The following is a 25,695-nucleotide window of genomic DNA, read 5'->3' as shown; positions in this document are numbered from 1 at the left end:
GCTGTTGGACAGCGGCAGCGAACAGGAGCATAAATAAAGTCTCGTTCCACTGCAGGATTCAGCAAGACGAGCAGCTCTGGAGGGAGAAGACGTGACAGAGATAGATAGAATACCAGTTATGGTACCAGTTAAACCCACAGAACCATCAAACCTCCACCTGCGGGAGGTTTTCTTTCTCTGACTGGAAACAGGTTCTTCAGTCCCAGGCTGAAAAGTATTCTGTAACAAAAAGGAGTGTTTGGAACAGCATCCATCTGCCCGGGTCTGTGCAGAGGCAGTAAAGCTCCATATGAGCCGCTCAGCCTCCTGCTTTCAGCTGCGTGTGGTGATGAAAGGCGGCTCATCGGGGAGCGAGCCTGTTATTTTGGCATGGTGCTCCTAATGTTGCTCGCAGCTCTATATGTGCCATCCATCGCCTGAACGTCCAGGGACTCCCGGGGCTGCTAAAACCCTGCAGGGTGGGTAGAATCTAATAAAACACACTTGACGTTTTAATTGCATTTTCCTCATCAAGGAGTAATCTGCAAGATGGTTGTGGCGTTTCTGTTGAGACCAATAAGGCTGATATTATGATCAGTCATTTCTTTGATAAACACACCCTCGATTGTGAGGAGAATATTGAGCTAAACGCAGGCGCTTGCATCATCTGGCTTCTTGGCGTCTTGTGTTGTCAGATAAATGTTGTCTTATGCAACATTTCAGCTCAGAGTCGGAGCGTCCACATGTGATGCAGTGAGGCTGGTTTCTCTGACAGAGACTGGAAACAGTTTAAGGTCTGCAGGACAAAGCGAGTGCTGCGTCCCTGCAGGAAACACGGCGTTCAGTGGAGCCTGCAGGAAACACGGCGTTCAGTGGAGCCTGCAGGAAACACGGCGTTCAGTGGAGCCTGCAGGAAACACGGCGTTCAGTGGAGTCTGCAGGAAGCACGGCGTTCAGTGGAGTCTGCTGGAAACACTGCGTTCAGTGGAGCCTGCAGGAAACACGGCGTTCAGTGGAGCCTGCAGGAAACACGGCGTTCAGTGGAGTCTGCAGGAAACACGGCGTTCAGTGGAGCCTGCAGGAAACACGGCGTTCAGTGGAGCCTGCTGGAAACACGGCGTTCAGTGGAGTCTGCAGGAAACACGGCGTTCAGTGAAGCCTGCAGGAAACACGGCGTTCAGTGGAGTCTGCAGGAAACACGGCGTTCAGTGGAGTCTGCAGGAAACACGGCGTTCAGTTAAGCCTGCAGGAAACACGGCGTTCAGTGGAGTCTGCAGGAAACACGGCGTTCAGTGGAGTCTGCAGGAAACACGGCGTTCAGTGGAGTCTGCAGGAAACACGGCGTTCAGTTAAGCCTGCAGGAAACACGGCGTTCAGTGGAGTCTGCAGGAAACACGGCGTTCAGTTAAGCCTGCAGGAAACACGGCGTTCAGTGGAGTCTGCAGGAAACACGGCGTTCAGTGGAGTCTGCAGGAAACACGGCGTTCAGTGGAGCCTGCAGGAAACACGGCGTTCAGTGGAGTCTGCAGGAAACACGGCGTTCAGTGGAGTCTGCAGGAAACACGGCGTTCAGTGGAGTCTGCAGGAAACACGGCGTTCAGTGGAGTCTGCAGGAAACACGGCGTTCAGTGGAGTCTGCAGGAAACACGGCGTTCAGTGGAGTCTGCAGGAAACACGGCGTTCAGTTAAGCCTGCAGGAAACACGGCGTTCAGTGAAGCCTGCAGGAAACACGGCGTTCAGTGGAGTCTGCAGGAAACACGGCGTTCAGTGGAGCCTGCAGGAAACACGGCGTTCAGTGGAGTCTGCAGGAAACACGGCGTTCAGTTAAGTCTGCAGGAAACACGGCGTTCAGTGGAGTCTGCAGGAAACACGGCGTTCAGTGGAGTCTGCAGGAAACACGGCGTTCAGTGGAGTCTGCTGGAAACACGGCGTTCAGTGGAGTCTGCAGGAAACACGGCGTTCAGTGGAGTCTGCAGGAAACACGGCGTTCAGTGGAGTCTGCTGGAAACACGGCGTTCAGTGGAGTCTGCAGGAAACACGGCGTTCAGTGGAGTCTGCTGGAAACACGGCGTTCAGTGGAGCCTGCAGGAAACACGGCGTTCAGTGGAGCCTGCAGGAAACGCTGCGTTCAGTGGAGCCTGCAGGAAACACGGCGTTCAGTGGAGTCTGCTGGAAACACGGCGTTCAGTGGAGCCTGCAGGAAACGCTGCGTTCAGTGGAGCCTGCAGGAAACACGGCGTTCAGTGGAGTCTGCAGGAAACACGGCGTTCAGTGGAGTCTGCAGGAAACACGGCGTTCAGTGGAGCCTGCAGGAAACACGGCGTTCAGTGGAGTCTGCAGGAAACACGGCGTTCAGTGGAGTCTGCAGGAAACACGGCGTTCAGTGGAGTCTGCAGGAAACACGGCGTTCAGTGGAGTCTGCAGGAAACACGGCGTTCAGTGGAGTCTGCAGGAAACACGGCGTTCAGTGGAGTCTGCAGGAAACACGGCGTTCAGTGGAGTCTGCAGGAAACACGGCGTTCAGTGGAGTCTGCAGGAAACACGGCGTTCAGTGGAGTCTGCAGGAAACACGGCGTTCAGTGGAGTCTGCAGGAAACACGGCGTTCAGTGGAGTCTGCAGGAAACACGGCGTTCAGTGGAGTCTGCAGGAAACACGGCGTTCAGTGGAGCCTGCAGGAAACACGGCGTTCAGTGGAGTCTGCAGGAAACACGGCGTTCAGTGGAGTCTGCTGGAAACACGGCGTTCAGTGGAGTCTGCAGGAAACACGGCGTTCAGTGGAGTCTGCAGGAAACACGGCGTTCAGTGGAGTCTGCTGGAAACACGGCGTTCAGTGGAGTCTGCAGGAAACACGGCGTTCAGTGGAGCCTGCAGGAAACACGGCGTTCAGTGGAGTCTGCAGGAAACACGGCGTTCAGTGGAGTCTGCAGGAAACACGGCGTTCAGTGGAGCCTGCAGGAAACACGGCGTTCAGTGGAGCCTGCTGGAAACACGGCGTTCAGTGGAGCCTGCAGGAAACACGGCGTTCAGTGGAGCCTGCAGGAAACACGGCGTTCAGTGGAGCCTGCAGGAAACACGGCGTTCAGTTAAGCCTGCAGGAAACACGGCGTTCAGTGGAGCCTGCAGGAAACACGGCGTTCAGTGGAGTCTGCAGGAAACACGGCGTTCAGTGGAGTCTGCAGGAAACACGGCGTTCAGTGGAGCCTGCAGGAAACACGGCGTTCAGTGGAGCCTGCAGGAAACACGGCGTTCAGTGGAGCCTGCAGGAAGCACGGCGTTCAGTGGAGTCTGCTGGAAACACTGCGTTCAGTGGAGCCTGCAGGAAACACGGCGTTCAGTGGAGCCTGCAGGAAACACGGCGTTCAGTGGAGTCTGCAGGAAACACGGCGTTCAGTGGAGCCTGCAGGAAACACGGCGTTCAGTGGAGCCTGCTGGAAACACGGCGTTCAGTGGAGTCTGCAGGAAACACGGCGTTCAGTGAAGCCTGCAGGAAACACGGCGTTCAGTGGAGTCTGCAGGAAACACGGCGTTCAGTGGAGTCTGCAGGAAACACGGCGTTCAGTGGAGTCTGCAGGAAACACGGCGTTCAGTTAAGCCTGCAGGAAACACGGCGTTCAGTGGAGTCTGCAGGAAACACGGCGTTCAGTGGAGTCTGCAGGAAACACGGCGTTCAGTGGAGTCTGCAGGAAACACGGCGTTCAGTTAAGCCTGCAGGAAACACGGCGTTCAGTGGAGTCTGCAGGAAACACGGCGTTCAGTTAAGCCTGCAGGAAACACGGCGTTCAGTGGAGTCTGCAGGAAACACGGCGTTCAGTGGAGTCTGCAGGAAACACGGCGTTCAGTGGAGCCTGCAGGAAACACGGCGTTCAGTGGAGTCTGCAGGAAACACGGCGTTCAGTGGAGTCTGCAGGAAACACGGCGTTCAGTGGAGTCTGCAGGAAACACGGCGTTCAGTGGAGTCTGCAGGAAACACGGCGTTCAGTGGAGTCTGCAGGAAACACGGCGTTCAGTGGAGTCTGCAGGAAACACGGCGTTCAGTTAAGCCTGCAGGAAACACGGCGTTCAGTGAAGCCTGCAGGAAACACGGCGTTCAGTGGAGTCTGCAGGAAACACGGCGTTCAGTGGAGCCTGCAGGAAACACGGCGTTCAGTGGAGTCTGCAGGAAACACGGCGTTCAGTTAAGTCTGCAGGAAACACGGCGTTCAGTGGAGTCTGCAGGAAACACGGCGTTCAGTGGAGTCTGCAGGAAACACGGCGTTCAGTGGAGTCTGCTGGAAACACGGCGTTCAGTGGAGCCTGCAGGAAACACGGCGTTCAGTGGAGCCTGCAGGAAACGCTGCGTTCAGTGGAGCCTGCAGGAAACACGGCGTTCAGTGGAGTCTGCTGGAAACACGGCGTTCAGTGGAGCCTGCAGGAAACGCTGCGTTCAGTGGAGCCTGCAGGAAACACGGCGTTCAGTGGAGTCTGCAGGAAACACGGCGTTCAGTGGAGTCTGCAGGAAACACGGCGTTCAGTGGAGCCTGCAGGAAACACGGCGTTCAGTGGAGCCTGCAGGAAACACGGCGTTCAGTGGAGTCTGCAGGAAACACGGCGTTCAGTGGAGTCTGCAGGAAACACGGCGTTCAGTGGAGTCTGCAGGAAACACGGCGTTCAGTGGAGTCTGCAGGAAACACGGCGTTCAGTGGAGTCTGCAGGAAACACGGCGTTCAGTGGAGTCTGCAGGAAACACGGCGTTCAGTGGAGTCTGCAGGAAACACGGCGTTCAGTGGAGTCTGCAGGAAACACGGCGTTCAGTGGAGTCTGCAGGAAACACGGCGTTCAGTGGAGTCTGCAGGAAACACGGCGTTCAGTGGAGCCTGCAGGAAACAGGGCGTTCAGTGGAGCCTGCAGGAAACACGGCGTTCAGTGGAGCCTGCAGGAAACACGGCGTTCAGTGGAGTCTGCAGGAAACACGGCGTTCAGTGGAGCCTGCTGGAAACACGGCGTTCAGTGGAGCCTGCAGGAAACACGGCGTTCAGTGGAGCCTGCAGGAAACACGGCGTTCAGTGGAGCCTGCAGGAAACACGGCGTTCAGTTAAGCCTGCAGGAAACACGGCGTTCAGTGGAGTCTGCAGGAAACACGGCGTTCAGTTAAGCCTGCAGGAAACACGGCGTTCAGTGGAGTCTGCAGGAAACACGGCGTTCAGTGGAGCCTGCAGGAAACACGGCGTTCAGTGGAGTCTGCAGGAAACACGGCGTTCAGTGGAGCCTGCTGGAAACACGGCGTTCAGTGGAGCCTGCAGGAAACACGGCGTTCAGTGGAGCCTGCAGGAAACACGGCGTTCAGTGGAGCCTGCAGGAAACACGGCGTTCAGTTAAGCCTGCAGGAAACACGGCGTTCAGTGGAGCCTGCAGGAAACACGGCGTTCAGTGGAGTCTGCAGGAAACACGGCGTTCAGTTAAGCCTGCAGGAAACACGGCGTTCAGTGGAGTCTGCAGGAAACACGGCGTTCAGTTAAGCCTGCAGGAAACACGGCGTTCAGTGGAGTCTGCAGGAAACACGGCGTTCAGTGGAGCCTGCAGGAAACAGGGCGTTCAGTGGAGCCTGCAGGAAACACGGCGTTCAGTGGAGTCTGCAGGAAACACGGCGTTCAGTGGAGCCTGCTGGAAACACGGCGTTCAGTGGAGCCTGCAGGAAACACGGCGTTCAGTGGAGCCTGCAGGAAACACGGCGTTCAGTGGAGCCTGCAGGAAACACGGCGTTCAGTTAAGCCTGCAGGAAACACGGCGTTCAGTGGAGCCTGCAGGAAACACGGCGTTCAGTGGAGTCTGCAGGAAACACGGCGTTCAGTGGAGTCTGCAGGAAACACGGCGTTCAGTGGAGCCTGCAGGAAACACGGCGTTCAGTGGAGCCTGCAGGAAACACGGCGTTCAGTGGAGCCTGCAGGAAACACGGCGTTCAGTGGAGCCTGCAGGAAACACGGCGTTCAGTGGAGCCTGCAGGAAACACGGCGTTCAGTGGAGCCTGCAGGAAACACGGCGTTCAGTGGAGCCTGCAGGAAACACGGCGTTCAGTGGAGCCTGCAGGAAACACGGCGTTCAGTGGAGCCTGCAGGAAACACGGCGTTCAGTTAAGCCTGCAGGAAACACGGCGTTCAGTGGAGCCTGCAGGAAACACGGCGTTCAGTGGAGTCTGCAGGAAACACGGCGTTCAGTGGAGTCTGCAGGAAACACGGCGTTCAGTGGAGTCTGCAGGAAACACGGCGTTCAGTGGAGTCTGCAGGAAACACGGCGTTCAGTTAAGCCTGCTGGAAACACGGCGTTCAGTGGAGTCTGCAGGAAACACGGCGTTCAGTGGAGTCTGCAGGAAACACGGCGTTCAGTGGAGCCTGCAGGAAACACGGCGTTCAGTGGAGTCTGCAGGAAACGCTGCGTTCAGTGGAGCCTGCAGGAAACACTGCGTTCAGTGGAGTCTGCAGGAAACACTGCGTTCAGTGGAGTCTGCAGGAAACACGGCGTTCAGTGGAGTCTGCAGGAAACACGGCGTTCAGTGGAGTCTGCAGGAAACGCTGCGTTCAGTGGAGTCTGCAGGAAACACGGCGTTCAGTGGAGCCTGCAGGAAACACGGCGTTCAGTGGAGCCTGCAGGAAACACGGCGTTCAGTGGAGCCTGCAGGAAACAGGGCGTTCAGTGGAGTCTGCAGGAAACACGGCGTTCAGTGGAGTCTGCAGGAAACACGGCGTTCAGTGGAGTCTGCAGGAAACACGGCGTTCAGTGGAGCCTGCAGGAAACACGGCGTTCAGTGGAGCCTGCTGGAAACACGGCGTTCAGTGGAGTCTGCAGGAAACACGGCGTTCAGTGGAGTCTGCAGGAAACACGGCGTTCAGTGGAGTCTGCAGGAAACACGGCGTTCAGTGGAGCCTGCAGGAAACACGGCGTTCAGTGGAGTCTGCAGGAAACACGGCGTTCAGTGGAGCCTGCAGGAAACACGGCGTTCAGTGGAGTCTGCAGGAAACACGGCGTTCAGTGGAGTCTGCAGGAAACACGGCGTTCAGTGGAGCCTGCAGGAAACACGGCGTTCAGTGGAGTCTGCAGGAAACACGGCGTTCAGTGGAGTCTGCAGGAAACACGGCGTTCAGTTGAGCCTGCAGGAAACACGGCGTTCAGTGGAGTCTGCAGGAAACACGGCGTTCAGTGGAGTCTGCAGGAAACATGGCGTTCAGTGGAGCCTGCAGGAAACACGGCGTTCAGTGGAGTCTGCAGGAAACACGGCGTTTGTTTCGTTTGAATCGTGCAGAGCAGCGTCAGGTCATCACGATTCAAACCAAACACAAACGCTTTACTTTAAATAAAATGTCCCCAAATCTGAAAAAGCTCAGATGACATGAAAAATGCAAAAGAAAACCACAGTTATTGTAATGTTTAACTTGATGTTTTTCTGCTGGTTTAAATCCAGTTGTCAAATGTAACTGAAAAACTGTCGGCTCTGTGTTGATTTGGCACCATTTAGAAGACTTTCTGTTTTATTACTGTTTAGTTTGTGGGAATTTGAGGAAAACCAGGAAGGAAGGTGGAGTTGGGTTTACTGGAAAGATGGAGCTGGGAGTCATCCACATAGCAGTGACAATATCGGTTATATTGACAGAAAAATATGGCATCAGGGAAAAGGTGAAAAGAAGGGGCCCCAGGACACAGCCCAGGGGCACACCTGTGGTGATTGGGGATGAACTGAGTGAGGCCTGAGAGGTAAGACTTTAAACCACTCAAAGGTATCAGTGATGTCAGTGGAGCTTAATCTACTGAGGAGAGCAGAGTGGGAGTTGGTGTCAAAGACGGCTTTCAGCTCAGATGAGGATTAGAAAAATTAACCATCGTAATTCATGGTTATTGCTGCCGTTGCTCTGATTGTATTTTTGAGCTTTTTCTGTGCTGATTTGAAGCTGTGGATTCCACTCGAATTCTTTATGCTTTTCATTCCATTTTATGGTAAGTTGGGAACAGCTGATTGACCTTTCCAAAGGTCAACGAAAGCCAGGAAAAGACTCCAATCCCAGTCGATTTGAAGAGAAAACACAGTGGGTGTTGAACAGCAGAACAAGAGGTTTGGGGAAAAGTAAAACCTAAAACCTTGTGTGCTACAGATATCGACATGTTTTTATAAAAAATCAGTTCTTCTCACACTCTAAAAGTTTCACTTTAATGTTGACTTTAAAGTAGTTCAGATGTCAGTCCTGCTTTAGAGTTTGAATCATCACAAACATCAGGAAAGTTGATCCAGTTGCGCTTCTTGGAGATATTTCAAAGTGAAACCTGCAGTTTTTAAGGTGAATTTATTGTGACCGAAGTCTGTTTTTAACATTTAAAATGCAGAAGTTTAGAAAACAGACTTGAGTTACGGGTCTGGACCTGGATGGGTCCGACACGGAGGAGACTGACACAGCTGCAGCCTGCCAGTCATCCGCAGAACCATCTCGTGTTATTCTTCTTCTGCACATTTCACACACAGATCATGAAGTTTGTCTCGCTGACAGCTTCGCTGAGTGGCTGCCGCCTCGCCTGCTTGATGCTTTTTCGCCCAGAGCCAAAATTATTTTAAACGCACTCTCATCTGGAGCCATGAGTTGTTCTGGAAATGTTCCCAGGTATAATGTGACTGAAGAGCAGCCGGCTTCTGTGCCAAAAATGTGCTTTTTCTCCTTTTAGCAGTCATTTGCCTGTGTGAAATAATTAAAAGCTAAAAAAAGCCTTTATTGTATGAAACTGCCTCCAGCCTTCAACCTGTTCTGCAAACCTCCCGTGATCACATCTACCTGAATCAATGTTGTGAAAGAAGAACTTCAAAAACTTTACCCATATTCTCCAGAGGTTTTCCTCCCCGACTTGAGACTTCTTTGCTCGTATTTGTAATATTTTTGGCAAATAAATAAAAGTATTTTGAATGTGTGGCAAAAGGTCCGTGCAGCCAGAGGAGCTTCATCAGGTTCACATGTTTACATCCTGAAGGAGGCCAGAAGAGTCACTCTGGGGAACTTAAGATGAGCTTTAAGCAGAGCGGAGCTGCTTTCATTAAGGATCTTTTCACTTCCTAAACGGCTCTCTGTCTCAGCTCCTCTTTGTTAACAGTCTGCTTTCAGGGTGGAGACTCAGGAGCTCAACTCCACCCTCTGGAGAGGTTCAGCCATCAAGGCTGCAACCTTGGTGAAGGGTCAGTTTCTGTCTGTCTGAGGAGAGTTCAGGTGTGTTTCTGTCCATCACCTGTCATCAACACCTGCTGTGATTTAATGCAGAAACACAGACATAATGAAGCTGTTCCTGCAGTCAGAAACACTCCAGCTCTGTATATAGATACAGATAGTTACTGATCCCAGAGGGAAGCAGGTTAGCAGTTAGCTGTAAGTTAGCAGCTAGCTGTAAGTTAGCAGTTAGCTGTTAGTTAGCACTTAGCTGTGAGTTAGCAGTTAGCTGTAAGTTAGCAGTTAGCTGTGAGTTAGCAGTTAGCTGTAAGTTAGCAGTTAGCTGTGAGTTAGCACTTAGCTGTGAGTTAGCAGTTAGCTGTAAGTTAGCAGTTAGCTGTGAGTTAGCAGTTAGCTGTAAGTTAGCAGTTAGCTGTGAGTTAGCAGTTAGCTGTAAGTTAGCAGTTAGCTGTGAGTTAGCAGTTAGCTGTGAGTTATGTTTCTGTTTCTGTATTTAGCTTTTATCCAAGGCGACTTACAAATGAAGATATAACAGCTTTATAAAAAGCTAACAATAAGCTACATAGAAGGAACCCAGGAGTCCGACTCTGTCAGAGGGGACAGAGTAGAGATAGGGTGCAGGCATAGAAGGAAGTGCAGAAAGATAAAGTGCAGAGATAGAGGGGGGAGGGAAGTACAAGGTAAGTGCTGGGATAGGAGATGCTCTCTGAAGAGCTGGGTTTTCAGGAGCTTCTTGAAGATAGACAGGGACGCCCCTGTTCTGGTAGCGCTCGGTAGGTCATTCGGTAGGTTAGCAGTTAGCTATAAGTTAGCTGTAAGTTAGCTGTTAGCTGTAAGTTAGCTGTTAGCTGTAAGTTAGCAGTTAGCTGTAAGTTAGCTGTAAGTTAGCTGTTAGCTGTAAGTTAGCTGTTAGCTGTAAGTTAGCAGCAGATGCTAGCATACAATGCTTTCTCATCAGCAGTAATGGACCAAGCTGCAGATGTGCACAGCGTAACTCGTAGTAATGCATGTGAACCGTTAATTACTGCGTTTAAACATTTTGGATATATTAACCTCATTAAACAGTTGTACCTGGAGACCTCCATCTTTATCAGAAACATGCCGATAATGTAACGCTAACACAGCGAGAGCAAGGAGAGGACCGGTGCTGTGTTGGAAACACACCTTCAGACACCTTGATATAATTCCTCCCAGCAGGAACAGTCCATGTGTCTCCTTTAAAGCTCCTAAAGTTTCCTGCTCAGAGAAGGTTTACAGAACCTTTAAAACCCAGGACCTTACCCTACCTTTCACTGTAAGAAAGAAAAGAGATTGGGTCGTTTTTACTGTCCTAATCCACCTGAACATGAGTGAAAACAACAGAAGGGTTAAATGTTATTAGTTTAAACAGAACCTGTCCAGATGCTGGACTCAAGGAACAAATTCATTTAATAATGAGTAACATAAGCACAAATAAGCATCCTTTGATGTGATCATACTTCATACTGACCTTCACTTTTTTACATTAAATCCTCATCATGTTTGTGTAAGCTGTATAAACGTATTAATGTGCAATTTGTTCTTTCTGAATCATGGAACAAAGTTGGCTTCAGAGAACATTTTTGTTTTGATGAATAATTCTGTCAAAAAGCATTGAAACTGAGCCAAGCTTCGGTCTCCCTGTCTGTGGAGTCCGGATTCCTGAGACTCTGTCAAAGTCTGGAACAGCCTCTAATGGTCAAACATGTCGCCTCAGCTGTTCTAAGCTGGTTTTAGTTTTTAATCCACTTTATCCTTCAGTATTTCTAAAATATGAAGATATTTCTGGACTTTCAGAGCCCTGAAGTCGGGTCTCTTCCTTCATCTATTGATTCATGTCCAGTTCCAGTTTTTCCCTCCTGTTGGATCATACTTTGGTAACGTTAGAAAATATCTTATTTTATGTTTATGTTTATGTTTATGTATTTAGCAGACGCTTTTATCAAAAGCCACTTACAAATCAAGATATAACAAGCTTATTTCAAAGATCCATCTATTTATTTTCTGCCACTTATCCGGGTCAGGGGTTAAATGTCAGAGCAGAGATCCCCAGACTTCCCTCTCTCCAGCCACCTCCTCCAGGGAAACAGTCTCTCCACAGGTCCTGGGTCCTCCAGGAAATGTTTCAAACACCTCACCAGGGAGGCATCTCAACGAGATGCCCGAACCACCTCAGCTGACTCTGCTCTGAGCCTCTCCTGGACCACTGAGCTGCCCCCCCTTCTCCTAAAGACGAGCCGAGTGACCCTTCGGAGGAAACTAATTTCTGCCACTTGTATTCAGAATCTCATTCTTTCGGTCCCCAAGATACTGAAACTCCTCCACCTGGGACAGTAACTCCCTGTAAAACCTCAGACTGCTGGAGATCTCCATCAGCTGAGGCCAACAGGACCAGATCATCTGCAAAAAGCAAAGCAGCAATCCAAAGCCGGCCGAACCGGAAACCCTCTGGACTTTGGCTGCACCTCAAACCTGAGACCTGGAGGAGTCCAGCGTGCACTGACCCGATGACCTCATACTCCCCCACCACGAGGGACCCGGTCGTAAGCTAAGGCCACGAAGCACATGAAGACTGGTTGGCAGACTCCCCTCCAACATCCTTGTTGGGTGCAGAGACCCAAACCCTGCAGCTGCTCCTGAATCTGAGCTTCGGCTGAACGAGGCCACGAAAACATCTTTACCCCCCCCCATCTGCAACCTTCAGTGAAGAATGAAATGTCCTCTGTGCATGAAGTCTTTCAGGCTGTCTGTGACCTGCTCAGTCCGAGCAGTTTATGGCCCAAAGCCAGAGAGCGGCCGGTATCAGTTTATTTTATCAGTAACTGCAGCAGGAAAATGGTGCAAAGAGGTCAGAATCTGAAGAGTCCAAACGGCCTCTGCCCACATCAGCCGCCGCGCTGCAAGAGTTCTGCCGTCACGATGAATTCCTGCAGCTGCTCGGCTAATACGACCCGTCTGAAAAACCCCGTCAGCTTCATTGTTTATCAATTAAGTCATTCCTCACGTCTGCTTCAATCTCCTTCCAAAGAGTGTGATATGAATCTGTTCCTTTGACCGCCGCAGATCCAAAGAAAACACGGCTGCTTTTGGCTGAAAGGTTTAAAACACACGAGTCTCTGCGCTCCCTCACGGCTTTAACTGCAGCACAAAGAGCAGTAATTGGAACTAGTGAGCTATAGCCACAAACAGCCTCCCTCCTCTCCCCGACATTCAAATTTACAGTTTGAATGGCAGAAGAAGAAGAAAAAAAATCTTTCAATTACGTCCTTTCTCTTTTCCCTGCGCATTTAAATTGGAAGCGATCTCTGAGGAAATAGTTATCATTTTAATGACGGCCCCCATTCATTAAAACTCTCATTCTTCCTCTCTTTCCCTGCTCTCCAGTGGGTTGGAAGCAGATTCTTACAAAAGCCTTTCTTAAATTACCTCCGAGTTAACCCCACCCTCCTCCTTCACATGCAGGGGGAGGGAATTGGCCCCGAGATGCCGGCCCCCGCCTGGCCTTCAGCAGCTTTGAATGACACACCGTCATGTGTCTGAATCCTGGAGTTTGGACCCGGTGCGCAGCTCCCAGCTGGGGAAAAAGCACCAGGTAACGAGCCTCAGATGAAAAGCTTTCAGCCTGAAAACTGGACATCAGGCTGGAGATTCGGGTGTTTCCTCCAGAAGCTTCAGGAAGGACTGAAAGCTTTAATGATCTGATGCTAAATGTGTTCACAGCTCCATGTTTCATGATAAAAGGCTCAAAGTCAGCGATGTGTCAGAAAATCTGAAGGTTTAAAGATGTTTCAGAGGCTGAGGAATGAAAGGTGCTTCATTTAAATGCTTTTTGGCCGCTCAGAGCCACCGTACACACCGTAAACATCGATTCGGTTCCCAGCACAGAGCTTTTATGGACAGGTTGGCTGAGCTTTGAATGGGAAGCAGAAGGAAGGCCTCAGATCACATGGCAAAGGAGACAGAAGCCAACTGATGGATGTTTGCTTCATTTCGTGAAACATCTGTTAAAGTTGTGAGAAAACTGTTCATTTTCAGGAGGAACAGGTGAATAAACACGTGTGGAAGGTTTCCAGCTGATGTAGAGGAAGTTAAGGGTTTCCTTTGTCACCGAATATCCTCACAGACACAGAAAGAAAGAAAAGAAAAGCGTAAAACTGTTGTTTAATTGCTTCGTTTCACCGTGTCCTTCCTTACTTCCTCACAGTTCCACGTGTTTCTGACCTATGAACACTCATTTCCACACTTTCCTCATCGATGGTCTTCTCTTTCAGCTGCTTTCAGCTGCTTCCTCCTTCCCTCTGCAGACAGCGGTTTTCCCACAGAAGGACTGTCTCAGCTCCACAGTCAGACTCGGGTTTGTCTCTCCTGGTATTTCGGTGTGTTTTCCTCAGATTGCTGCAGGTTGCGCTGCAGCTGCTGCCGGCGTTAAACTGAGCGAACATGCTCATGACTACAATTATGATGAAATCAAAGTAATTTGGTTGTTTCTTTTTGTTTGACTGTCTCATTAATGGGAGATAAATCACTGACATCAAAGAGAATCCACAAGCAGACTCCAGCCCGGCAGAGCTTCTCCATTCATTTGTTTCTCTAAATCTCCGAAAAGAAGAAGCCGCGGCGGCTAATTGCAGATTTGATCCGAGACTCGTTTGCATGTGGAGTAAAGAAAGGCTGCTTCCTCTCACCTGAGGCTGCAGCACCTTTTAAAACAGCAGAAACAACATTTGATCAGGGACTAATCACGATTTTCTCAGAACAACACTTTTAATATTTCAGGTCCTCCTCTGGATGCAAATGAGCGCCGTCAGACATTAGGCAGTCAGAGCACATCGGAGCGTTTTCACTCTTCTTTCATTGTGTAATTAGGGCCCAAATGTTAATGAATTATGCTAATTCCTAACAATTAGCATATAATATTGGAGACAATCAACAATTAGCATATGCTGTGTTGAAGACAATCAGAAGCTGCTGCAGTCCCATGTCGGCCTGATGTACAGAAGCAGGATGAGCATGATAATTACTGCAGCCTCAGCTCGCCGCGCCGCAGGTCCTCAGGGAGGAGGAGGAGGTGGTCGCCCGTCCAACCCGGGCAGGAGAACACAAAGAGGGGTGACGGGACGACACGAGGCCTCTGAACTGCAGCTTGTCAGGTGATCTGAGCTGAATCTGAGAGGTTCAAAGTGGTGGAGAGCGAAGGACAGGCCGGAAAACGGCTCGCTTATTCATGCCAGCCGACCGGAAGGATTCTGACGGGGGAATGAAATCCTGCAGGCTGAGGTCCGGAGCTACGGAAGCAGAGAAGGGCCATGTTTTTTTATTTTATGCTCTGTTATCTCGTGATAACTCAACCTATAAGAGCTGCCAGGAGCGGGTTCTGCTCACCGGCAGCCACTGTTCAGCAATGTTCAGCAAACATTTATTTAGCTAATCAGCTATTAATCAGATCAGAAATACTTTTACAATAATAACCATTTAAAAGAGAAAAATCTACATCATGAACCAGCTTTCAGTCTCAGTTATTTCTGGGTAATATGTCTAAAAAACATCCAAACATTCCTCCTGTTATTGATAACAGGCCCACAGAACAGCAGCTATTAGCTTCCTAGCTAACATCCAGCTGTGCTAACATCTGTTAGCTTCTCTCCTGCTGTTTCTGCTTTCATAAACTGTGTTTTAATGCAGCTGAAATCCTAATAAAGCCTCTTATTTCCTGTTTTATTGTCTGTTATCAGACAGCTCAGTGACTAACAGCAGTTAACCTGAACCAGCAGCTTCTGATGCTACAGATGCAACACGTCTGATAAAATGAGCTGTTTTTACTCTGGTTGGACTTTGACTCAGAATATTAGTTCACATTAACAGCTTAAACGCAGCTTCAAACGTCCCGCTGTGCGACAGAAACAACGGTCCGTGTGAAACAAGGCGGCAGAACATGTTGCTGGGATTAAACGAAGCATCGAGGCTGATGATAAAGAATCGTTTCAGCCGTAAACTGAACCGTTATTTGAGCAGGAATCCTCATAAAAATGAACCAATAATGATCAATGACTTTATGAATGAGTGGATGACAGATTAATTAATATTAAATCTCAGATATTAACTTGCAGAGGATGAAAAATCTCTTTCAGAAAAATGTGTGAATTAGGAAAATATTGATTTTATTTATGCTGATACATTAGTTTTCGTTTGGAATATTTCTGTGTGGTGATAAAATCAGAAGATCCCTCACTAACAGATCAGAAATGAAGCTTTTTTATTCTTTGTTTTAGACGAGCCGTGGGAGGAAACGAGCTCAGTTATCTGCTCTGCATTTATAAAGTCAGCCCTCCTCAGCCCACCTCAGCCCTCCTCGGCCCACCTCGGCCCACCTCGGCCCTCCTCGGCCCTCCTCGGCCCTCCTCGGCCCACCTCAGCCCTCCTCAGCCCTCCTCAGCCCTCCTCAGCCCTCCTCGGCCCACCTCGGCCCACCTCGGCCCTCCTCCGCCCACCTCGGCCCACCTCGGCCCTCCTCGGCCCACCTCGGCCCTCCTCGGCCCACCTCGGCCCTCCTCGGCCCACCTCAGCCCTCCTCAGCCCTCCTCAGCCCACCTCAGCCCTCCTCAGCCCTCCTCAGCCCTCCTCAGCCCTCCTCAGCCCTCCTCGGCCCTCCTCAGCCCTCCTCAGCCCTCCTCGGCCCACCTCAGCCCTCACACACCGTCCTGAAACCCTGAATCCGTGTCAGAGAGCTGCAGCACGAGAGGATCTGTCCAGAGGAAGCTGTGGAAGTCTTCCATCATTTATGCGCCGCTGTCTTTGCACCGTTTGACTTTTCTCTGCCGGCCCCACGCAGCGCCGTCCTCGCCGAGCCCTCGCTTGGCTCCAGGCCTGCAGGAAGGGCGTGGAGCTGGGGCCCGGTCCTGGATATCCATTTGGAACTCATTAAAGATCTCCAACGGACACGAGGCCCCGGTTCTCACGTCCTGGGGGAGCTCGCGCTGAGCTCATTTACAGAGTGTCCTCTCCTACTGACAGCCTCTAATTCGCATTTGAATTTAGGTCACATTGATCTGGGCCTCCGTCCAAAGCCCGGTCCCCGAGGATCCGGACCAGCCAACAGCCAGGCAGAGACAGGCAGGAGGCATCTTCACTCCTCCTCCTCCTCACGCCGCGGTCGGCCGGCGGCGTGGAGAGGCTTCAGCCCTGGAACAGCCTGCGGCGCCGCGGGTCGCAGAGTGATGGCGGACGGCTCTGACGGCGGCCTGATGTGATGCTGCGCTGCTCGGAGCTGAGGACACAAAGTCTCTGAAAAGTCTGTCCATCAAAGTCCTTCTGACTTTCAGGCAGAAAGTTTAAATCTGCCGAGACGCTTCAGTCCTCCGTCTGTGAGTCAAATATTTGAGTTAATCACGTTACCACGAGCCGAGGTTAACCAGACCTGGAACAGAGAGGAGAAAGAGGAAGATTTCATGGAGCAACCTGTGAACCTGTGAGGATCTGAGTCCTTCGATAAGTTCTCTGTCACAGTTTGAACCGACAACCAAAGAAATATAAGATAAATCCCCATCAGAGGACTTGTTGAATCCTTCCCAGCTGTGACAGACCGCCTGTGAGGCTCAGTGTTGGTGTTTATTTTGGACTTTAACTTCGGCTGAATCCACCCGGAGCAGCGGCCACAGGTGGAGCTGAGATGATGCGTCCTCTGACATCATCACAGCCCTCCTGACATCATCACAGCCCAGCTGACATCATCACAGCCCTCCTGACACCATCACAGCCCACCTGACATCATCACAGCCCACCTGACACCATCACAGCCCACCTGACATCATCACAGCCCTCCTGACATCATCACAGCCCTCCTGACATCATCACAGCCCACCTTCTCCTCCGCCGGTCATCATCACCGCTGACCGTCACCTGCAGCGCCGCCGCCGCTCTGAAAGCCTTCAGAGGGACATAAACGCCTCCTCCTGAGCTCCCGTTTGTTCTGCTCATCACACTCTTCGCCTCATATTCATTTCCACAACAGATGCAGAGTGGAATTAATGCCTTTTGCAGCAGCATCAGGCCTCCTCACATCTCTCAAGAACAGAATTAGTCTGAACATTTAAAATAAATAAATTAAAAGTGTCCTGCAGCCGGCAGCTGCATCATTACAAGTGCTCCTGGGAGAGCAAATTAAGCCCCAGAATGTATATCTAATATACAACCCCACTAATGATACGTGTTAAAGGAGCCACCGTGTAGGCGCTGCTTAAAAATTACACGGGTCATTACGGCGAGTTGAGCCCAGATTTATCTGCTGCCAGCAAAACACACAATTTGTTTTACCTGGTAACCACGCGGGCAGCTAATTACACTCAGGAAGTGGCGGTTGTGTCGGCAGGACGCAGGCTGTGAGCTCCACTGATGGATGTCTCCGTGTTAAATGTAATTCTGCACAAACGGATCCCAGAGTCATGTAATATTCTGCTGTTAAAAGCTGTAAAATAATGTTTATCGCTCTGAGATGTGTGTTTTCCACATGAACACAGTCCTGCTTTTTAATGGTTTCTATACAAAAGCATGTCGTGTTCTCAGGGGTTAAAGGTGTAAATCTTTTTAAAACACACCTCAAAAATACGGTTACATAGCTGCTGTTTCCAAACCTCTTATCCAGGTCAGAACCACTGGACCAGGGTAACAGAACTCAGACTGGGGTTAAACTGGAGGGGGGGGGGTGTCACCGTACCTGGTTCTGGCATGTATAATAGGTTTAAAACGCTACATAAAGAGTTTTATTAAGAAAACAAGAGATAACTCTGTAAAGAACTACTCTAACAGAGTCACTTGAACGCATCGTGGATTTACTCCACCAAGCAGAAGACGGCGGTCGCGCGCCCTCGTGGACCCGTGGCCTCGCGCATCAGAAATAAAATGGTGCCGCTAATCCAGGTGTTTGCTCATTGACCCGCAGGTTCGGTAAAAACACCCAAACTCAGGCGCTGAAGGTCACATTTAAATGTGGAAGACTGAGGAACTACTTTTCTCTGCTCTCGGACGGATATTGAGTGATTTGGCGCGCGGTTAATTGTGTTTTTCTGCCGAAGCAGACATGCTAGCTCGCGTGCCTCGTGCAGTAAAACAAGTTATAAATGTATTTCTGTGAGCTCATGGTGATAATTTCAGTTTTCATGTTGCAACAAATGTGAGTAAATGAGTATAAATGTGAGTAAATGAGTATAAATGTGAGTAAATGTGTATAAATGTGAGTAAATGTGTATAAATGTGAGTAAATGAGTATAAATGTGAGTAAATGTGTATAAATGTGAGTAAATGAGTATAAATGTGAGTAAATGTGTATAAATGTGTATAAATGTGAGTAAATGAGTATAAATGTGTATAAATGTGAGTAAATGAGTATAAATGTGAGTAAATGAGTATAAATGTGAGTAAATGTGAGTAAATGTGAGTAAATGTGGGTAAATGTGAGTAAATGTGAGTAAATGTGGGTAAATGTGAGTAAATGTGTATAAATGTGTATAAATGTGTATAAATGTGAGTAAATCAGTTAACTGTAAACTCCAGAGAGCAGTTTGTTCTCTTTCTGCTGCGGTTTAGGTTTGAGATGAATTAGCAGAATTAGTAAAAGTCATGATGCATTTATGTCCAGTTTGTTTTTATTTTAACTTTGATGTCCTGCTCCTCATTAATTAATATTAGAAAATGAACAAAGTTAATTTATTTTTCTAATTATTAACCTTTTGGTTTGACCTATTTTGCGCATAATTAATTTTTTTATGAACATTTCTGCCTCTTTCTCATGCATATAATGCAGTTCATAGACCAGTATTCAAAATGAACTGTTTTCCTACTGTTCTGTGAGTAATATTGAGTTGATTTACAGGAAGATATTTTTCACATCGTCAGAAATAATGTTCTTCATCTTGTTTAAAGTGGTGTGGGGGGGGGGATTCTTGAATGTAAAGAGGGCCCCGGCTCTGATAGCATCTGATAGCTAACAGCTACCAAAAGAGAACAGCTTGAACTGGGACTACTTTGTCTGTCTGGATGTCAGAACCAGACGAGTTTCCTGAGAGAAAACGGTTCAGTTTCACCTTTCCTTCCTTCTGACGTGTGAATCTTATAAAAAGCTCTTTATGTGACTTTTTAACCTGAACATGTGTTGGTTTGATGCTGAAAGCTGCTGTAGCATTGATGAGAAACACTACATTACCCATGATGCACCTGACTGCAGTTTGTGGAGCTCTGAGGATCCAGCGGACTGTCCCTTTAATGAACCATTCCTTCACACAGCTTTGTTTAAACTGTTTCAGCAGAGATTTCCATCAGTTTGATGCCAGAAAGAGAAAATCTGCACGACAGCTGTGACTCGAGTGAAAATCCTGCGCTGTGCTGCAAAATCAGGAGAAGAAGAAGTTTATCCACCTTACAGGAGCAGAGTGATGGATGTGGAGCTGAGCAGGAAGCTGAAAAGTTAAATAAAAACGGAGACACGGCCGCCATCGCAGCCTGTCGGCGGCGAACATCTGCATTTTAATTCCCTCCTTCTCTCCCGGCATGTCTTTCAAGATCATTAACTTTATTGGATCGGACATTCCTGTTGCAAAAACAATTCAGCACAATCATTTGCAATGCAACTCCCCAGTGCAGGATGCAAATTCTGCCCGCGCTCGCCGCCTCGGCCTGGCAATTACCGGCAGAGCGCCGATGCAGACGGCCGCCGTCAGAATAAAGTCGAGGCTGCAGATAATGTGATTACTCAGTCATTACCAGTTGGAGCGCATTCATTAGGGGTTCTGGGTGTTGTTGGCACCGCCTCGGCAGAACTGAGCACCGAAAAGGATGTCAACAGCCTGATGCCAGTGATCTCAGCGTGGCGCCTCCCGGAGAATGTGAATGAGGGGGTCATGTGACCCCGGCTTCCTCGCTGGAACTCATGAGGTGAAGAAGGTCAGAACAGGGTTCCTCCTCCCTGATAAAAACCCTCCGACGCCGGGGAAATGCCGCAGTCAGCGTTCGGTCCCGTGTCACATGACCCTGCAGCAGGTGTTCAGCAGTTTAATCCTTAATGTGGGGGGGGGGGGCTCAGGAGGAGGCGTTTATGTCCCTCTGAAGGCTTTCAGAGCGGCGGCGGCGCTGCAGGTGACGGTCAGCGGTGATGATGACCGGCGGAGGAGAAGGAGGGCTGTGATGATGTCAGGATGATGTCAGGAGGGCTGTGATGATGTCAGGAGGGCGGTGATGATGTCAGGATGATGTCAGCTGGGCTCTGATGATGTCAGGTGGGCTGTGATGATGTCAGGATGATGTCAGGAGGGCTGTGATGATGTCAGGAGGGCGGTGATGATGTCAGGATGATGTCAGCTGGGCTCTGATGATGTCAGGTGGGCTGTGATGATGTCAGGATGATGTCAGGAGGGCTGTGATGATGTCAGCTGGGCTGTGATGATGTCAGGTGGGCTGTGATGATGTCAGGGGACGCATCATCGCAGCTCCACCTGTGGCCGCTGCTCTGGGTGGATTCATGGAGCCAAAGTTACAGTTAAAGTCCAAAATAAACACCAACTCTGAGCCTCACAGGCGGTCTGTCACAGCTGGGATTCTGATCCTCTGATTGGATGCGACCCAGAGCGCCCCCTACAGGCTGCAGGAGGGAAGTGACGCAGTGGTTTCCACACCAGAGCAAACGCCTCCTTCAGCGAGATGAGGAGGAAGGAGGTGGTGGACGAAGGGGCTTCGATTTTTAAGCTCCAACACTGGTTAGAGTTGGAAAACCATCACATTTAGGACTAAAGTATCCTCATTTTACTCCTTCGTCGCCTCATCGGCTGCCATGCTGGCGGTTGCCATGGTGACAAGTCAACATTTTACAGAAACTTTTGTCACTTCCTGGTTGGGATAAGGTGATGACATCACTAGGTCAGGGTTAAAGAGGAGGATCTCATCACCCTATCAGCTGTCTGTAGACGCTGGGAGGTTCTGTTTGGGTCAGTTTGGTTCTGTTTGGATCTGTTTGGGTCAGTTTGGGTCAGTTTGGATCTGTTTGGGTCAGTTTGGGTCAGTTTGGATCTGTTTGGGTCAGTTTGGATCTGTTTGGATCTGTTTGGGTCAGTTTGGATCTGTTTGGGTCAGTTTGGGTCAGTTTGGATCTGTTTGGATCTGTTTGGGTCATCTGTGCTGTTTGGTTCTGTTTGGGTCAGCGGTGCTGTTTGGTTCTGTTTGGGTCAGTTTGGATCTGTTTGGGTCAGTTTGGGTCAGTTTGGATCTGTTTGGTTCTGTTTGGGTCAGCGGTGCTGTTTGGTTCTGTTTGGGTCAGCAGTGCTGTTTGGTTCTGTTTGGGTCAGCGGTGCTGTCGCTCGGGTGCCGGTGGGAATTAAACCAGTTCACAACACTAATGTGACTTCATGCTAATTAGCAGGAGCACAAAGCTAAGGTCCAACCCGGCTGAACATCTTTCAGGGAGAAAGGAACCGAGCTGGAACGTTCTGATCCACCTCGGCTCTCTGGGTTTTTCCAGTGAATCGGGCTTCATCCAGATTCAGAACAGTTGCTGTGAGCAGGATGAGGAGCAGCCTCTTTGTGCTCCGGTTCTGCCCCGATGAGCTCCAACGGGCCGAGTTTCAGTCTTTGTATCCATGGAGTTCGTTTCTCACCAAAGTGTCGGCGCCACGAACCGATGAGAGGAGGAGCTGCTTCTGCTGCTGCTTCTTCTGCTGCTTCTGCTTCTGCTGCTTCTTCTTCTGCTTCTGCTGCTTCTTCTTCTGCTTCTGCTGCTTCTTCTTCTGCTTCTGCTGCTTCTTCTTCTGCTTCTGCTGCTTCTTCTTCTGCTTCTGCTGCTTCTTCTGCTGCTTCTTCTTCTGCTTCTGCTGCTTCTGCTGCTTCTTCTTCTGCTTCTTCTTCTTCTTCTCAGATCCAGTCCAGGACGCAGCGGCTGAAGGTGAAATGAGAGCAGAGCTGCATCCTTGGATGAAACCGGAGGCCTCGGTCCTCAGTTCAGGGTCTTTGTGGCAGATTCTGGTGACTCTGCTCCAGCGTAAAGTTCTCTCAAAACAGATGAGTAAATGTTGGATTTTTCCCCATAAAGACGCAGTTTTAGCGTTTGCGTGAACACGTTAAATTAAAGCTCAGAGCAGCTTTTCTTTTGGCTGCACATTTGATCAGTCTGAGGTGCTTCTCTGGTGTTGCATCATCACAGAGGTGGAGGAGGCAGCCTGTGGTTGGGTGACCTCTGACCTCCTGGTGAACCTTAGCAGTCTCAGTTCCAGGTCTGGTTGAAGGTTCATCTTCAGCAGCAGAAGCTGCGTGCTCCAACAGTCCAAGCAGTGAGAGGATGGCGGCGTTTCCTCACCTGGAGTCATGACGCCTCCTCCATTAACCTTCAGCTGGCGTCTGCGGAGCGTTCAGGGTTTATTTTCCCTGCTCCTCCTCCAGCTGCTCCGTTAACATTTTCCACTTCCCCAGTTAGAGTTTTAATGAACCCAAACGTTGATGTCAGCGAAGCAGCCACCTCATTATGCTCCTCTTCCTCACGTGCACTGTCGCCTCTTCCTTCCTCATCTCGTTAACTAATCGTTAACTAACATTAAAACCACCCACAGCTGCTCGACAAACATCACACAGAAGCTGTGTGAAGCCACCCGATTAAAGCCCGGCAGACAGGGAAGAGTCCAGCTTCTTTACGAGGTTTTACACATCAGAACAAGGTCACCCCAAGGTCAAAAGGCCAAGAGCTACATCTCAGACTCTACAGGCCTCAGTTAGCATGTTAAAGGTTAAAGTTCACCCCAAGGTCAAAAGGCCAAGAGCTACATCTCAGACTCTCCAGGCCTCAGTTAGCATGTTAAAGGTTAAAGTTCACCCCAAGGTCAAAAGGCCAAGAGCTACATCTCAGACTCTACAGGCCTCAGTTAGCATGTTAAAGGTTAAAGTTCACCCCAAGGTCAAAAGGCCAAGAGCTACATCTCAGACTCTCCAGGCCTCAGTTAGCATGTTAAAGGTTAAAGGTCACCCCAAGGTCAAAAGGCCAAGAGCTACATCTCAGACTCTACAGGCCTCAGTTAGCATGTTAAAGGTTAAAGTTCACCCCAAGGTCAAAAGGCCAAGAGCTACATCTCAGACTCTCCAGGCCTCAGTTAGCATGTTAAAGGTTAAAGTTCACCCCAAGGTCAAAAGGCCAAGAGCTACATCTCAGACTCTACAGGCCTCAGTTAGCATGTTAAAGGTTAAAGTTCACCCCAAGGTCAAAAGGCCAAGAGCTACATCTCAGACTCTACAGGCCTCAGTTAGCATGTTAAAGGTTAAAGGTCACCCCAAGGTGAAGAAGCCCAGAGCTACATCTCAGACTCTACAGGCCTCAGTTAGCATGTTAAAGGTTAAAGGTCACCCCAAGGTGAAGAAGCCCAGAGCTACATCTCAGACTCTACAGGCCTCAGTTAGCATGTTAAAGGTTAAAGGTCACCCCAAGGTCAAAAAGCCAAGAGCTACATCTCAGACTCTACAGGCCTCAGTTAGCATGTTAAAGGTTAAAGTTCACCCCAAGGTCAAAAAGCCAAGAGCTACATCTCACACTCTACAGGCCTCAGTTAGCATGTTAAAGGTCAAAGTTCACCCCAAGATCAAAATGCCCAGAGCTACATCTCAGACTCTACCGGCCTCAGTTAGCATGTTAAAGGTTAAAGGTCATGACAGCACAGTTAGAAAAAGACTGAAGGATGACAAGGATGGCTTGTTTGGCCAGATTAGGATAAAAAAATATTAATTATATGGAAATAAATAACAGACCTATATGAACAGATTATAAATAAAACTTAAAAATAATGTATTTATTCATTAATGAAGTCATTTTAATAAATTCTTTTCCTTTTGAAATAAATGTGAAAATTCAGCCGGTAAATCATTTTTCCATGTAGTTTAATCCTCATTTAAGCATTTATTTTCCGTTCTTTTCCACCTGATTGAGGCCCGTCGAACACTCTGAGGCGGACGCCGTTTCCACCGAACTTCGACACGTTTTTCCCTCGGTTTCAGCAGCCGACAAACATTTCGACTCTTTAAAGCCTTAAAGTGTGCAAACATGTCAGGAAGCGTCCCGCCGCAGCCGGTTCCAGCTGCCCGTGTTCAAAGAGCAGCTCAGCGGTATGTTAATGTGCCGAGAAGAAGGATCCGTCCTGTAACACACTCCATGAAATGAAATAACACTTATTTGAAAGTGTAATTTTTCTTTAACACACATTATTATAATTTCAGGCCGTGTAATTGAAACAGCCATCCAGGCAACTTGTATTAAATGAGATTGTGGCAAAATTGCACCTTTGCTTTACCAAGGCTGACTGAGTCCCTGCATCAGATGAATTTAATTATTCCTGTAGCCCATATATTATTAATCATCTATATTGATTTCTGAACTCCCAGACTGCTTGTGGATATGCTAATGTGGCCGCGGCAATATTGGGATGGGCTCATTTGCATAGGAGCCCATTATTATTTTATAAGTAAATTTTAATGTGGACTCAATTAAAACTCAGCCAGTGGAACAGCTAAATTGGCCCAAGGTATGAGCTCTGTGAGATTCATGTGCCGAGCCGGGATATATCAATTAGTAAAGATCAAACTTTGGCTCCTCTGGAGGGGAAAGAAAATGCTGGAATTCAATCAGAGTGTGTGCGGCGGCTTTGACGGCTTCGCCGCCTCCATCTTTGCTGGGTTTCTGCCTTTTATAATCTATATTATCATGATTGGTGTGGAAAGGGTCCAGGCTGTAATCGGATCCACCAAATGGAATCATGACCCGGAAAATTCCTCGGCACCGTCTCCGTGTCATCAGGGAGCAGAGGTCACTTTAATATTTTATCACCGTTAATGTGACCTCCTGTTTGAAGGAACACCTCGGGTTCAGGCACTGCCGTTAGGCCGCTTCCACAGAGCCGGTTCTGGTTCTGGTTCTGGTTCTGGTTTGGAGAAGAAACACCTCAGGTTCAGCTGGATGTTAGCTAGGAAGCTAATAGCTGCTGTTCTGTGGGCCTGTTTTTGTGGTTCTGTTTGTTTTAGCTTCAGTTGGTAAATGTTTTTGTGGTTCTGTTTGTTTTCTCTTGGTTCTGGTTCTGGTTTGGAGAAGAAACACCTCAGGTTCAAGCACTCCCGTTAGGCCGCTTCCACAGAGCCGGTTCTGGTTCTGGTTTGGAGAAGAACATTAAAACACAGTTTATGAAAGCAGAGTCAGCATGAGAGAAGCTAACAGATGTTAGCACAGCTGGATGTTAGCTAGGAAGCTAATAGCTGCTGTTCTGTGGGCCTGTTTTTGTGGTTCTGTTTGTTTTAGCTTCAGTTGGTAAATGTTTTTGTGGTTCTGTTTGTTTTCTCTTGGTTCTGGTTCTGGTTTGGAGAAGAAACACCTCAGGTTCAAGCACTCCCGTTAGGCTGCTTCCTCAGAGCCGGTTCTGGTTCTGGTTCTGGTTCTTGTTTGGAGAAGAAACACCTCAGGTTCAGGCACCCCCGTTAGGCCGCTTCCACAGAGCTGGTTCTGGTTCTGGTTTGGAGAAGAACAT

General features: G+C 49.2%; 2 protein-coding genes across 2 annotated transcripts in view; both read left to right on the top strand.

Moving 5' to 3' along the window:
- Positions 1-8,401, top strand: part of LOC140317651 (ubiquitin-conjugating enzyme E2 2-like) — a 211,570-nt gene extending 203,169 nt beyond the window's left edge. Inside the window, exon 9 of the transcript XR_011917785.1 lies at positions 8,388-8,401. The gene's annotated coding sequence lies outside the window, so the exon portion shown is untranslated. The remainder of the gene's footprint in view (positions 1-8,387) is intronic.
- Positions 1-25,695, top strand: part of matr3l1.1 (matrin 3-like 1.1) — a 397,623-nt gene that overhangs the window by 150,147 nt on the left and 221,781 nt on the right. The gene's annotated exons all lie outside the window — the stretch shown is intronic.

Source organism: Leuresthes tenuis, unplaced genomic scaffold (genome assembly GCF_036924035.1).
Source record: "Leuresthes tenuis unplaced genomic scaffold, fLeuTen1.0.hap1 SCAF_11, whole genome shotgun sequence".
Taxonomy (NCBI): Eukaryota; Metazoa; Chordata; class Actinopteri; order Atheriniformes; family Atherinopsidae; genus Leuresthes; species Leuresthes tenuis.
Note: the sequence above shows the minus strand (reverse complement) of the source record. Positions and strands in the feature narration are given on the sequence as shown.